Here is a 12,992-nt window from a genome sequence, read left to right as displayed (position 1 = left end):
CTGCCTTCATTCCCCAGTCGTGTAAGTGTGCTCGTAGTCTGTCTTTTGTCTTGTCCTGGGGTACTAAGTAAGACTGAATAGGTAAGCGAAGGTGCACTGTGTCCGCTTCTTCTTCTTCTGTTTTTATTTTATTATCCTTCCTCCTCCTTGGTTGCTTTCAATTGTGTAAATAGTAAATAAATCATATTTGTATTTCTTACCCTTTGCCTTTCTTTCCTCTACATCCGTCGTTGTTGTCTTTTCCCTCATTGGACACCTGTGGCACAATTTTGGCCAACGTTTCAGGATCGGGTTAGTCTTGGTAACAGTTCGTGCCGCGGTTGCTAAACACCGCTCGGCAATCAATTAACATCTGTCCGTGGTACGAACGGTGCTGTGCACCGGCCTTTCCGGAGGTCGCGGTGCAGCTTCAGGGACCACGTCGGTCAGTCACAAACGAGGGGACTAATCCCCCCTCAAAGGGGAACCATAGGCCGACGTTGGGTTCCGCAACAATATATGTATATATATATATATATATATATATATATATATATATATATATATATATATATATATATATATATATATATATATATATATATATATATATATACATATCGTTGCGAGAGAGACACAGGACAGTCTTAAACACTCGAAGCTTATATATATACAGACTTGGCATTTAATATGGAATATTTTTTTTTCCTTGACTTGGGTTTACTTTCTTAACTCAGTATATCAATCTGGTGAGTTTCTTTTACACTTTGGTGATTTATTTGTTAAAAGAACCATGTCACTGATTGTCTGTCGCAGCAAGAAGTCAACAACAGGATTATATCACAGGTGGCGTGGCAAAATGTACGGACAGGTGCATTTGATGATTGGCTTCACAGTCAGGTATACAAGGGTTGTTGCATTCTGTATTAGTGGAAAACAACTGCTGCACGTCTCCAAAAGTTATTGCCGCTTCCTCTGGAGATGGTCCGTCAACTCGTCAATGCTGTTTGTCATGGAGTGGTGGCTTTACGAAATTACGGCATGAAACAGCGTGCTATTGCTCGGCAGTATGGCATCACTCAAGGTCAGGTGTCAAAGATCCTGAAACGAAATGCTCAGAGGGGTGTCCCCGCAGAACCACAAGGAGGGATGATCGCCAGCTGCACCGGTTAGTCCGCAATGGCCGTACCAAGTCAGCTAATCGGCTTGCGGCTGAGTGGCAGCAACTGACAAATGTGCCTGTATCCAGAAGGCTATTCAACCAACGACTGGTTCAAGCAGGCTATCGTGCCAGGCATCCCCTGAGAAAGCCACGCCTGACCAGACAACACCGCCAGCGCCGATTGCAGTGGGCCAGAGAGCACCGTCAATGGCAGCCAGGACACTGGAATCACGTGATCTTCAGTGACGAGTCTAGATTTCTGGTCTATCGTCAAGATGGCCGCGTCCGAGTGCGCAGACAAGTGCATGAAGCCTACAACAAAGATTGTATAGTGCCAAGAGTCCAAGCTGGAGGTGGTGGGGTGACCGTTTGGGCTGCTTTTCATGCAGGGGGAAAAACTGACCTGGTTGTTCTGAATGGAAACCTGAACCAGTTCAAGTACAGGGCCATTCTGGAAGAAACATTGCTTCCATTTTCTCGTGCAGCCGTTCGAGGAAACTTTGTCTTCCAAGATGACAATGCACGGCCTCATCGTGCTCGCATGATCCAACACTTTCTTGCTGACCGTGGTGTAGAGCATATGGAGTGGCCTGCCATGTCCCCGGATATGAATCCGATAGAGAACTTGTGGGCAGAATTAACGCGTCAAATCGACCACTTGGAACAGCAGCCGACCTCTGTGCGTGAATTGCAGCAGGCTATTGTCACTGCATGGCAAGCAATTCCTGTCCAAACCTTGGCAAATCTCGTGAACGGCATGCCTCAACGTGTACGTGCTCTCCTGAATGCTCGTGGGGGTTACACGAAGTACTGAACTGTAATTTTACTGTCCGTAATCCCAGTCGTCATTTAACTTTTGTTTTTGTTAAAAAATTTTTTTGCTAATGTGCAAAATAAAGAGATACTTCTGGAAAACGTACAGAAGTTTAACACAGTACTGTCCATGAATTGAGTTCGATATCAGTTTACATCACTTTCAAGGATCAATTTATTTGTTTCGAAATGTCAAATGTGGTTTTTGTTTCTTGTAAAGGTCACATTAACAAAATCTAGAATAATTTCAACATAATTCCAATGAACTTTTGGTTCTTAGACATCTTGAAAAGTAAGTTCACCCCCAGGAAAAAAATATTCCATATTAAATGCCAAGTCTGTATATTGACTGATCACAGTCAATATTTGTCTGTTGTAAAGGATATGATGTATGATGCTTGATGAGCATCACTGCAGTTCGATGTAGGGATGGTATCGTTAAACCTGTTGTGAAATGTTGTGCAGTACAGTACTTTATAATGAAAATGGCATTGGCTGTACTTGTTCATCTTTTATGATACTGCTGCATACAACTTGCATTGGGTTCTACCACCTTTCCCCAGTTCCATGCCGTGTTAACAGTCAGACGTGGTTTATTTAAAAAAATATTTTTAAACTGCTCAGAAGACAAAACTGCACAGTGTATACGAGTATGTTTACCTGCGATATGTGGCAGGTCTACAATTGCTTCATGTTGCTGTTGTGGTTGGGGTTCTTGTTGTGGGTCAATTTTTGATATGTCCACCCATTTGTTCGGAGAGCTGCCGGACCACACCCATATTTGTCACTCGACTCCTCCTACTAAAGCACCGAGACCAAATTATATGGCCGCCATCTTGGTTTTCTGGTGGGCCTAACACATTAGGCCTGTTAGCCTCTGCTGATTATACACTGCCTGGGCTTGTTGCGGCAGGTTGCCATTGGCTTTGTTTTGGTTGAGTGTTATTCATAATGAGGGGCCACGAAAAATCAAATCACATGTCGAATAATAGTAAGGTTTATTTAAGCCCTTCAGAACGCACGGTACATCAGAACGCACTTTACGTTACGTAATCGAGCGTTACGTTACGCAAATTACGAAAAATAGCAGTACATAATTTTTGAACGGCCCCATGTTGGGGATAAGCGATCCGTGACTGTGTGACGAATCGGCTCATTCGGATATAACCATGGGGAAAGGTGACATGGATGAGAGGTGTCGAGTTATTTCTTTAATATCACATTAAATGTCTGTTTCCGAATCATGCTGTTCATCTTTTAAGAGCACTTTAAATGCGCGTTTCCCAATCGGGCCGTCACCGGATTTTGTTTCATGTTATGACCACAGCGCTGAAATTCTTGTTTTGGAATGATTTAAAGTCACGTGATGTCCCGTAAGGGATAACAAGTAGCATGAAAAAACTTAGTAGAGACATGAATTGGATAATTCTTTATTTTATTTGAGGAATTATCAACTTAAATGTGTTGTTACTCTGGTAAGTACAGTATATGCAATGTTTAATATTTAGTTACTGTATACACTACTATATTATAAGGAGTACTGCACTATTACTATGTACTGTTAACTGTTTTCCCCCGCCACCAAAGGTGCATGAGGTTATGTTTTCACCCCTGTCTGTTTGTTTGTGAACAGGATGTCCAAACGTTAAGGACGGATTCGGACAAAATTTGGTGGATAGGTTGTGTGTGGGACAAGAACGAATCGATTCGATTTTGGTGAAGATCCGAATCCGGATTTGGATAGGGATACAAAACATAAACTGTTCAGCTTGGCAGAGGTATATGCTCTACTGTGTGCAGTTTTAGTATTTATTGGAATAGCAAATGCAAGATTGAAATGAAACCTGCCAACCTGTGTGTGCATATTGTACCCACATAACCACATTGCAAAACATGTTCCTTTGAGAGGGTGTCTTATTGTAACCATTTAGGAGAATGCTGCATGACTGGCTTTGATGCAGCACAGCATTGGGAGCCAGCATGATGACGCACCTCAACAAGTTGCTGTCTGTTGGAAATTGGTTCACGGATGCCCGAAAAGCTGCAGCAGCCAGCCTAGAGCCTTAGCTTAAATCCAATCAGGCCACCCTCGGATGTCTTGGCATGCCACCCGAGGTCCAACCTAAAGTCGAGAAACTACAAAAAGGCCCCTCAATTTTACACTTGACACCAATTACAAAGCTGTGAATAATTAGTGACTTGTACAAGTTTAACAAGTTATTTTGTGGGTGTGTGTAAAATGCATGGATGGAAAATGCATGGATGGTCAAAGGTCAAAGTATGTAATAGGTTTATAACTTGAGAACTGCTGAAGTGATCTAATTCAAACTTAGTACAGGTATGCATGATGATGTAAAGATCAAGTGATTTGATTTTGGGGTCAATAGGTCAGATGTCAGACATCCCGTCAGGTAAAATTCTGTTACCGAGCTAACTTGTGAACCAGTCATTGGATTTTCATCAAACTTGGTATAATTATATATTATGATGCAAAGATAAACTGATTCGATTTTGCAGTTAAAGGTCAGAGGTCATGTTAAGTAAAAATTATGTTGCTGTGCCAACTTGTGAACCAGTGATGGGATTTTGAACAAACTTTTATTTGATCTTTAATTTTGGAACAAGTATGTCTAATGATGTAATAATGTGGGTGGAGGTATATTGGTCGACGTCGTGACGTCAAAGAATGTCGTTCTAGTTTTTATACGTTGAAGGCTTCAGTCACGGACTATATAGTCCTCATTGAGGCTCGGCCTTAAATAAAAGAGCTACATTGATAGAAAAGTGAAGAAAGAGAATAGTCTAAGAGTTTTTTGAGGAAGTCAAACAAAAAATCTGCTTTTTGAAAAGGGGAAGGTCGTAAGTGTTTGAAGATACATGGTTGAGGTAAAGAGTTCCAGGCAAGTGGTGGGAGAAGAAACGAACATCATGGAGGCCCACTTGAATTGCCAATGGCCTCAAAATAATAATGTGATGTAGTGGCTTGTCGAGTATTCTGTGGTCTCGTTAATGGTGGAGGTACACAAGCAGCAAGTTCTTGGGAGCAGAAATCAAACTAATAATAAACGTACATATGACGAGTCCATTATTGTTCACGGGTTCCACCCGAGTTGGGTCAAGTCAACTTTAAACCGTGAAAGCCCTGGAAGTTGCAAGCCAAATGCCATCCTGGTTTCACCCTTGTCGAGGTATTATCCAGACCCATGTAAATGTATGTCCTGCATGCTCATAGTCCTGCACGGATTCCTTCTTGAATCCAAAATGGAGGCAAGGTCCCTCGCTAATTAATAAGCTGGTCATACCTCTCACCCTCGATAACAGCTGTGATTAATCTCTCAACTTTTGGCTCCAGCTGTTTCAAACTGGGAATATAAATACAAATGAAAGCCTAAATCTGCTCTGAACTGGCAATAATATTGATGCTTTGCCGAAAATCTGCACACTAACATGGTTGTGTGAAGAACCCTATCTTGCAAAACACTCTCAGGCTGAATTCCTTCCAGATTTGGGTTACGTATGCGCAGCAGGGTGAAGATAGTCAAGTTTCTCGGGTTTTTTTCTACACTATGTATATAATGCAAACTTTATACAAGATGTATGCGAAATGTACACTTCGCTTGTCTTTTTATGACGCTGGGAGTACATTGTCGTAAAGATACTACAAACAACAACAACAGGCATTTTAAGGCCATTTTCTCTGCGAGGGCGGAGGTTAGCCTTGCGGGCCCCATGACAATCTTCTCCATTTTGCCCTATTTTTTTGCATCTCCCCTTGTTAACCCCCTTGCCCGCATTTCTTCTTCCACCATCTTTAGCCAAGCCTTTGTCGGTCTTCCCCGTCCTCTACTTCCTTCTACATTCATTTCCATCACTCTTCTCAACCAGTCACTTTCATCCTTCCTCAACACATGACCAAACCATCTCAACCTGTTTCTCTTCACAGCATCCATCACAGGCTCTATTCCCATCATCTTTCGCAAGTCATCATTTGTCTTCCTTTCTCTCAACGATACTCCACACATCCACCGAACCATTCGCATTTCCACCCTTTCCAGCCTTTGTTGCTGCTCGACGTTCATTACCCATGTCTCGCTCCCATAAATCATAACACTTCTCACACATGCAGCATACACCTTCCCTTCAGCTTCAAGGACACTCCCCTCCTCGTCAGCACACCACTCAGTTCCCGAAACTTCTTCCATGCACATCTCACTCTAGCAACCGTTGCCGAGTCTGATCCACCTTCTCCATTCAGCATGTCTCCAAGGTAGCAAAATGTTTTCACACCTTCCAGCTTCATGCCGTCTCCAAGATCCAACTCAACATTTCCTCCATCTGCAGCTCCCTCTGTGCACACCTTACACTTGAATGTAGCTGCCACACTGGTTAATGACCTTCTCAGACCACTACATTTTTGATGAACCCACTCAGTGCACATTGTACATTGAATGGAGTTCACTCCGACACCCTTCCTGCACACGGCCACTTCCCAGTTCTTTCCACCTCACCACATGCTTCACCACTTGCCATCACCTTCGTTTTTCCGAAATTCACCTTCAAAACTTTTGTCTCCATACATTCCTTCCACTTGTTCATCTTCTCCTTCAGTCCATCCATACTGTCCGCAATCAACACCAGATCATCTGCATACAACAACTCCCACAGTAAACCCTCCTTTACGGTCTGAGCCAGCATCTCCATCACAGCTACAAATAGTAGTGGACTTAGTACCGACCCCTGATGCACTCCCCCCTTCATCTCAAACTCACCACTGTTCCCGTCCTTCGTCCTTACAGGTCTGTGCGCTCTCGTACATTGCCATCACTACTCTGTTCAACCATTCCTCCACTCCTAACTTCTTCAATGCCCATGTCACTACTTCGCGTGGAACCCTATCGAATGCTTTCTCCAGATCAACAAACCCAAGAAACAATTTCTTCCTCTTCTCCATGTACTTCTCCTGCAACTGCCTTGCAATAAAAAGCACGTCTGTCGTTCCTCTTCCTGGCATAAATCCAAACTGCATTTCGTCGATCTTCACTTTCTTCCTTATCCTCCTCTACAACACCCTTTCCAATACCTTCATTCCATGCTCCAATAACTTTATCGCTCGATACAAGCCACAGTCCAGAGGGTCATCTTTCCCCTTGTATAGAGGGATGAGGGTACGCAGTTCCCAATCCACTGGAATGCGGCCTTCTTTCACCACCAGATTGCAGATCTCTGTCATTCTCTTCACACCCCAACTTCCTGCTGCCTTCAACATATCTCCCACAACTGCAGTCGGCCCTCCTGCTTTTCTCCTCTTCATTGCTTTTATCACTTTTTTTATCATATTATCCATATTATCCAGACATATCACGGTTTTTTTTTTGTTGTTTGTTTTTTTGCTTTTATCACTTCCTCAACTTCCTTCTCGGTTATCTTCTCTTCCGGTCCAAAAACTGGGTTGCTCTCGATGTTGCCGTCCCATTCATTCTCTGCATTCAACAGCATTTCCATATATCTCTTCCATCTTCCTTTAATTCCATCTGGGTCCACAACGATTTGTCCCACTTTATCCTTCAAGCAACTCATCCCCATTACATCGCACCTCTCTTTCACTATCAGCTTTGCAATCCTGAATACCACTCTCTGACCCTCTTCCGAATCCAAGCGTTCTCGGAACATTTTCCTGCATGCCTCCTGCGCCTTTGCTACCTCGTTCTTTGCAGCCTTCTTGGCTGCCTTATAACTTTCATGCTCTGCCTTTTCTGCCCCCGTACCCTTCGCCTCCTGCCATTCCTTGAACTTCTTCCTCTTCTCGTCAATCTTCTTTCCAACTTCATCATCCCACCACCATGTTTCCGAGTGCCTCGGTGGTCCTTTAGTCCATCCACATACTTCACCAACGGCTCCCAACAGACTATCTTTCATTGACATCCAACCACTTTCAAGCTCCACCACATCATCCTCTACCTGACTCAGCCTCTTTTTTAATGCCTCCCTCACTGTCACCTCTTTCAACCTCCACGCCTTCATTCTTGGTTGGTACTTCACACGCCGAGCTCTCCTCGCACCTTTCACCTTTATGTCGCAGACTTGTTCGCTCTTTCACGAGCCTCGATCTTGTATACAAAAAAAAAAAAAAAAAAAAAAAGACAACCAAGTGGTGCTGTGAAACAGCCTCCTCCCCCAGGATCACCTTTGTGTCTTGGAGGTGCCCCCTATCTCGCCTACGCACCATCAGGTCGTCAACGGTTGTCGTCGACCCACCTGGCGTGTATGTAACAAGTTTATTATCCTCTTTCTGGAAATGAGTATTACAAATCAACAAATCAGCTCCATCAGCAAACTCCAAAATCCTTTCACCTTCTCCATTTCTCACACCATATCCGTAACCCCCATGAACTCCCTCAAAACCGTCCATACTCCTTCCCACATGTCCATTTAGATCTCCTCCTACCACAACAACTTCCTGATCTTTCACGTTTTCCATCAGCTTCTCTATTGCACACCAGAGCTTGTCCTTCTCTTCATCGCTCCGACCAACCTGCGGAGCATATCCCGAGATGACGTTCACCAAGAGCTTTCCATTCATCATTTTCACCATCATCAACCTTTCACTCACTCTAGTCACACTCAGCACACTGTCTACAAACTCCTCAGAAAACAGGACACCAACACCATTCACGCCCTCCAGGCACCCTTGCCACACAAACTTGTATTTCTGTCCCTGCCTACCCTTCACCATTCTCACACCACTTCCCTTCCATCTCATCTCCTGCACACAACATATGTCCACTCTTCTTCTGACCAATACTTCCACCACTTCTCCTGATCTCCCCGTCTTTGTCCCTACATGCCATGTCCCAAACCTCAGAAACCATTCTCCATGTGGGGCATCAGACATTTCGTCATCATAGATGGAGTGATTTCCACCCTTGCTTCGTTCGGGTTCCCCACCTTGAGTTTTGACGAGAGGGGGTGGGGTCCCCCACGGGGTACTTCGGGCTGTACCCTGCCCATATGTAGCTGTAATTGTCATGGTTCCCTTTTTGAGGCAATGTTTTATGGCCGGATGCCCTTCCTGACACCAACCCTTTTAGTCGCGTCTTACGACACGCAGGGATACGGTGTACCTATTCTATACCGGGGTACACACCGGCATAAAGATAGTAAAGATACTGGCACGGCAAAAACATTGTGTGGAAAAGCAAAAACTGAAACGGACCCTGCTCGGATTCCTTTGTTTGCCCAATGCGCAGGCAGCTGACGGCGGGTTTCTTTGGTTTTTCTTTATCGTTTTTTCAAGCTTAAGGCAAAACTTTGGCAATATTGAATATAGTTGCCCTAAGTGTGGATTGTTTCTTGTTAGTTGGGTGCAAGACCCAAGATTCTTTCCTTGCTGCATGACCCTTAGAAGACCTTAAGAATTTGTGAATCCGATTGTGTCAGCATGTTTTTCTTTTTGCACAGAAACTGGCCAATCATGCGTTGTCACATTCTTGGACTCGTATTTGGCCGTTTGGATTCCGCTTGTGAAAATGCAGTATTATGCTCAACCACAAGTACGTCCACACCAATTTTATTTTGTGTTTTATGGGCCCGCCGACACCTTGTTGTTCTTTCCCTTTTCTTCTCTCGTTTAACAGGAACAATTATTCCCACTTTCTTGTGGGGTTGGCTGGGGTAAGCCTGGCCAAAGTCTTTCATGGCCGGCTGGCCAGGCTTGACGTTCAACTAAGGTTAGAGCAGGAATTTGTAATTTGGTCAGGGTGCCATCAACTGCCACTAACTGATGCCGGCAGACAGGAAGCCAGTTTAACGTCCATACAGGGGACGGCACACACATTGATGAATCCCCCTGCCTGTGAAATGCCGGGATGGCAGTTTATAGCTGGGCATGGATTCGGAACCCCGGCTGGACAGCCTCGAGGCGAGTGTGTGTACCTACCGGCCATCTTGCCAGCCCTCGGGCCCGCAGGCAATTGAAGTAAAAATGCACTTGGAAATTGCTGCTTTTATTTTTTTGCTGCGAAAGTCCTACAGTAAGACTCCAAGTGTTTTATTTTGGAAGCAGCTCTCCGAATCTATAAAAAGGTGTCGGTCCTGAAATGATGCCAACAAATAATTACCTTTTTGTGGTCCGGGTGTACTCAACATGTCGCACTAGTTGTTGTACAACGGTGCTGCATGAAACCTCCGAAGGATGTAAATCGTTCTGGTATGATGACATTCAGTTTTCTTTGCTGACAGGAGCATGAAATGGCGGGTCGTTTGACGTCGGTCACCGCGTGGTTTTCAAATAATCGTTGACGATCGGGGTCTCTGCCTGAAATGTGGGCTGCGGCGGATTGAACTAGAGGAAGTTCGAAAATGCATGTCAGATGAGCTTGGCTCTAGTGACAATGCCGATGGTATTAGATTGGAAGTTTTTGTTGGCGGTTCAGTTGAAAGGATAGATGCTGTACTGCCCAATCGCATCAAAGCGGATGTTGCGTTTGAATTTGGATACAAATGTATAAAGTTTAAACTGTATCGTGATGTCGAGCCGACAGGTTTGGCACACAGTGAAACTGTTTCGGCCTTACAGAGAAAGGGCAAAAGGAGGGAAGCACATCTACCATAAAGAATGAATGAATGAATGATCGTTTTTAGGCCATTTTCCCCGCTAGAGCGGGGGTTAGCCTTGCGGGCCCCATGACAATCATGGTGCCCTGTTTGAGGCAATGTTTTTATGGCCGGATGCCCTTCCTGACGATAACCCTTAGTCGCCTCTTACGATGCGCAGGGATACGGTGCACCTATTCTAAACCGGGGTACACACCGGGATCATTCATCCCAGCAAGCTGGTACTAAATTTTCCGACCTCGGAAGGATGACAGGCTGAGTCAACCCCCCCCCCCCTGGTGTTAATTCATCGATCGACCGGGATTCGAACCCAGGATCCTAGGATCCCAAGCCGGCACCCTAACCGCTAAGCCAACACCAGGCTTTATCTACCATAAAGAGCGGGGCATCATTCCAATAATAATAATAATAATAATTCATTTATTTTGTATAGCGCTTTTCAAGAAGCCCAAAGGCGCTTTGACAGAGTGGAAAACATAATGCATAACAATACATGAAAACAACAATTGCAAAAAGACAAGAATCAATAGGGAAATATTTAAAGCAAAAGGAGGGAGAAGGAGAAGAGATAGTCAGGGGTTAAATGCTGTGGGTTGAATGTTGAATGCAGTGTTGAACAGGTGGGTCTTTAGTGATGTTTTGAATGTGGTGAGTGAGGAGGAGTCTCTGATGGTGTGAGGTAGTGAGTTCCAGAGGGTGGGAGCAGCGATGGAGAAGGCCCTGTCCCCCCAGGATCTGAATTTGGTCCGGATGGGGGGGTGGGGGGGGGGGGGGGGTCAGGAGGTTGGTACCAGCAGAGCGGAGGTTGCGGGTGGGAGTGTGTCTGGAGAGGAGCTCAGCCAGGTAGGATGGGGCCAGGTTATGGAGGGCTTTGTATGTCAAGAGGAGGATTTTGTACTGGATTCTCTGGGGGATGGGGAGCCAGTGAAGCTTGTAAAGGACGGGGGTGATGTGGTCACGGGTCCGGGAATGGGTGAGTAGACGGGCAGCGGAGTTCTGAATGTATTGGAGTTTATTGGTGATTTTTGAGGGTGAACCATAGAGGAGGCTATTGCAGTAGTCCAGACGGGAGGTGATGAAGGCGTGGATGAGGGTTTCTGCAGCCGTGGAGGAGAGGGATGAGCTGAGACGGGCGATGTTTTTCAGGTGAAAGAAGGCTGACTTTGTGATCTGTTTAGTGCATTTGTCGAAGGAGAGGGTTTGGTCAAAGATGACGCCAAGATTAAATTTAACCGCTTAAAATTTAAATGACCGCTTTAACAACGGCACGTTGGGGATTTTACGTTCAGACTTTTCCCCTACCCCCCATTCCACCCCACTCTCATTGTTTGTCCAAGTCTCCCTCTATTTTGTCCTTCAACCCCGCTGTTGGTGTCTGCCCCCTCTCAATTTACTGTTCCTTTTGTTCCGTTGTGTACTGATCCGTTCAAAGTTCTAATTCTTCCTTGAGCCTCGACTTTATATACAAATAAAAGCGAAGGTAGAAAAACAATTTTCTGGAGATGTAATTTTGTAAGTAATGCTTGTTCAGAAGCCTTGTAACAACATTGTGTTCACCACAATCGTGCTGTCAATCTTACATCAGTTTGTTTTGCCTGGGCGGGTCATCAGGTGCAGGGATGACCAAATGGAGCACAATAACCAAAACATCGAGTCGCGTATTTGCTAGTTTGTTCATTTGGTGGTCAAATGCTCATGGAGGACCTTGTGTATGTATCGCAAGTTGTATGAGAACACGGACATCAACATACTTTCAGTGACCTGGACTGGCAGGATGGCCTAAAGGTACGCACACTCGCCTTCAAGCCGTCCAGCCTGGGTTTGAATCCCGACCCAGCTATAAACTTTCGTCCGGGTGATTCACAGGCAGGGTGATTCATCCCATGTGTGCCGTCCCTCAAATGGACGTAAAACTGGGCGTCCCGTCTGCCGGAATCAGTTGGTGAACATTGAAGATCCCACTGTGTCCTTCACGAAGAGTAGACGAGCAACCTGGTCAAGTTACAAATTCCTGCCCTCATCTTCGTCAAACATCAGGCCTGGCCAGCCGGTTCGTGAAAGACTTCGACCAAGCTTACGCCCGGCCAAACCCATGGGAATAATTGTGACAGTTAAAGAGGAGGAGGAGGAAGAAGAAGAAGAGCATACTTTCAGGAAAGAAGAGCATTCTTGAGCCTCCCCAATTATGTGGTTATATTTATTTTTGTAGCCTATTCGTGTCACAATTAGTTACCTGTGTAACTTTGGTTACCTCGATTAGGGGTAAAACTGGAATTTGATTGCAAAACGAAAGTAGGAGTGAACACTTGAAGAAAGGAACAAAAGTCAGCAAATAAGGCACGTATTGTTACACGAACCGAGGCAGTGTTTTATATAAATGCCCTATACTATACCTATTTGAACTTTCCCCTTCCTTTTCCAGCAT

General features: G+C 44.9%; 1 protein-coding gene across 2 annotated transcripts in view; it reads left to right on the top strand.

Annotated features, from left to right (window-relative positions):
* The window catches only part of LOC137420644 (uncharacterized), an 85,989-nt gene that overhangs the window by 61,473 nt on the left and 11,524 nt on the right, over positions 1–12,992 (top strand). The gene's annotated exons all lie outside the window — the stretch shown is intronic.

The sequence above is a fragment of the Myxine glutinosa genome, chromosome 2 (assembly GCF_964187855.1).
Source record: "Myxine glutinosa chromosome 2, kmMyxGlut1.1, whole genome shotgun sequence".
Taxonomy (NCBI): domain Eukaryota; kingdom Metazoa; phylum Chordata; class Myxini; order Myxiniformes; family Myxinidae; genus Myxine; species Myxine glutinosa.
The sequence above is the reverse complement of the archived record's forward strand: the minus strand, read 5'-3'. Positions and strand labels throughout refer to the sequence as shown.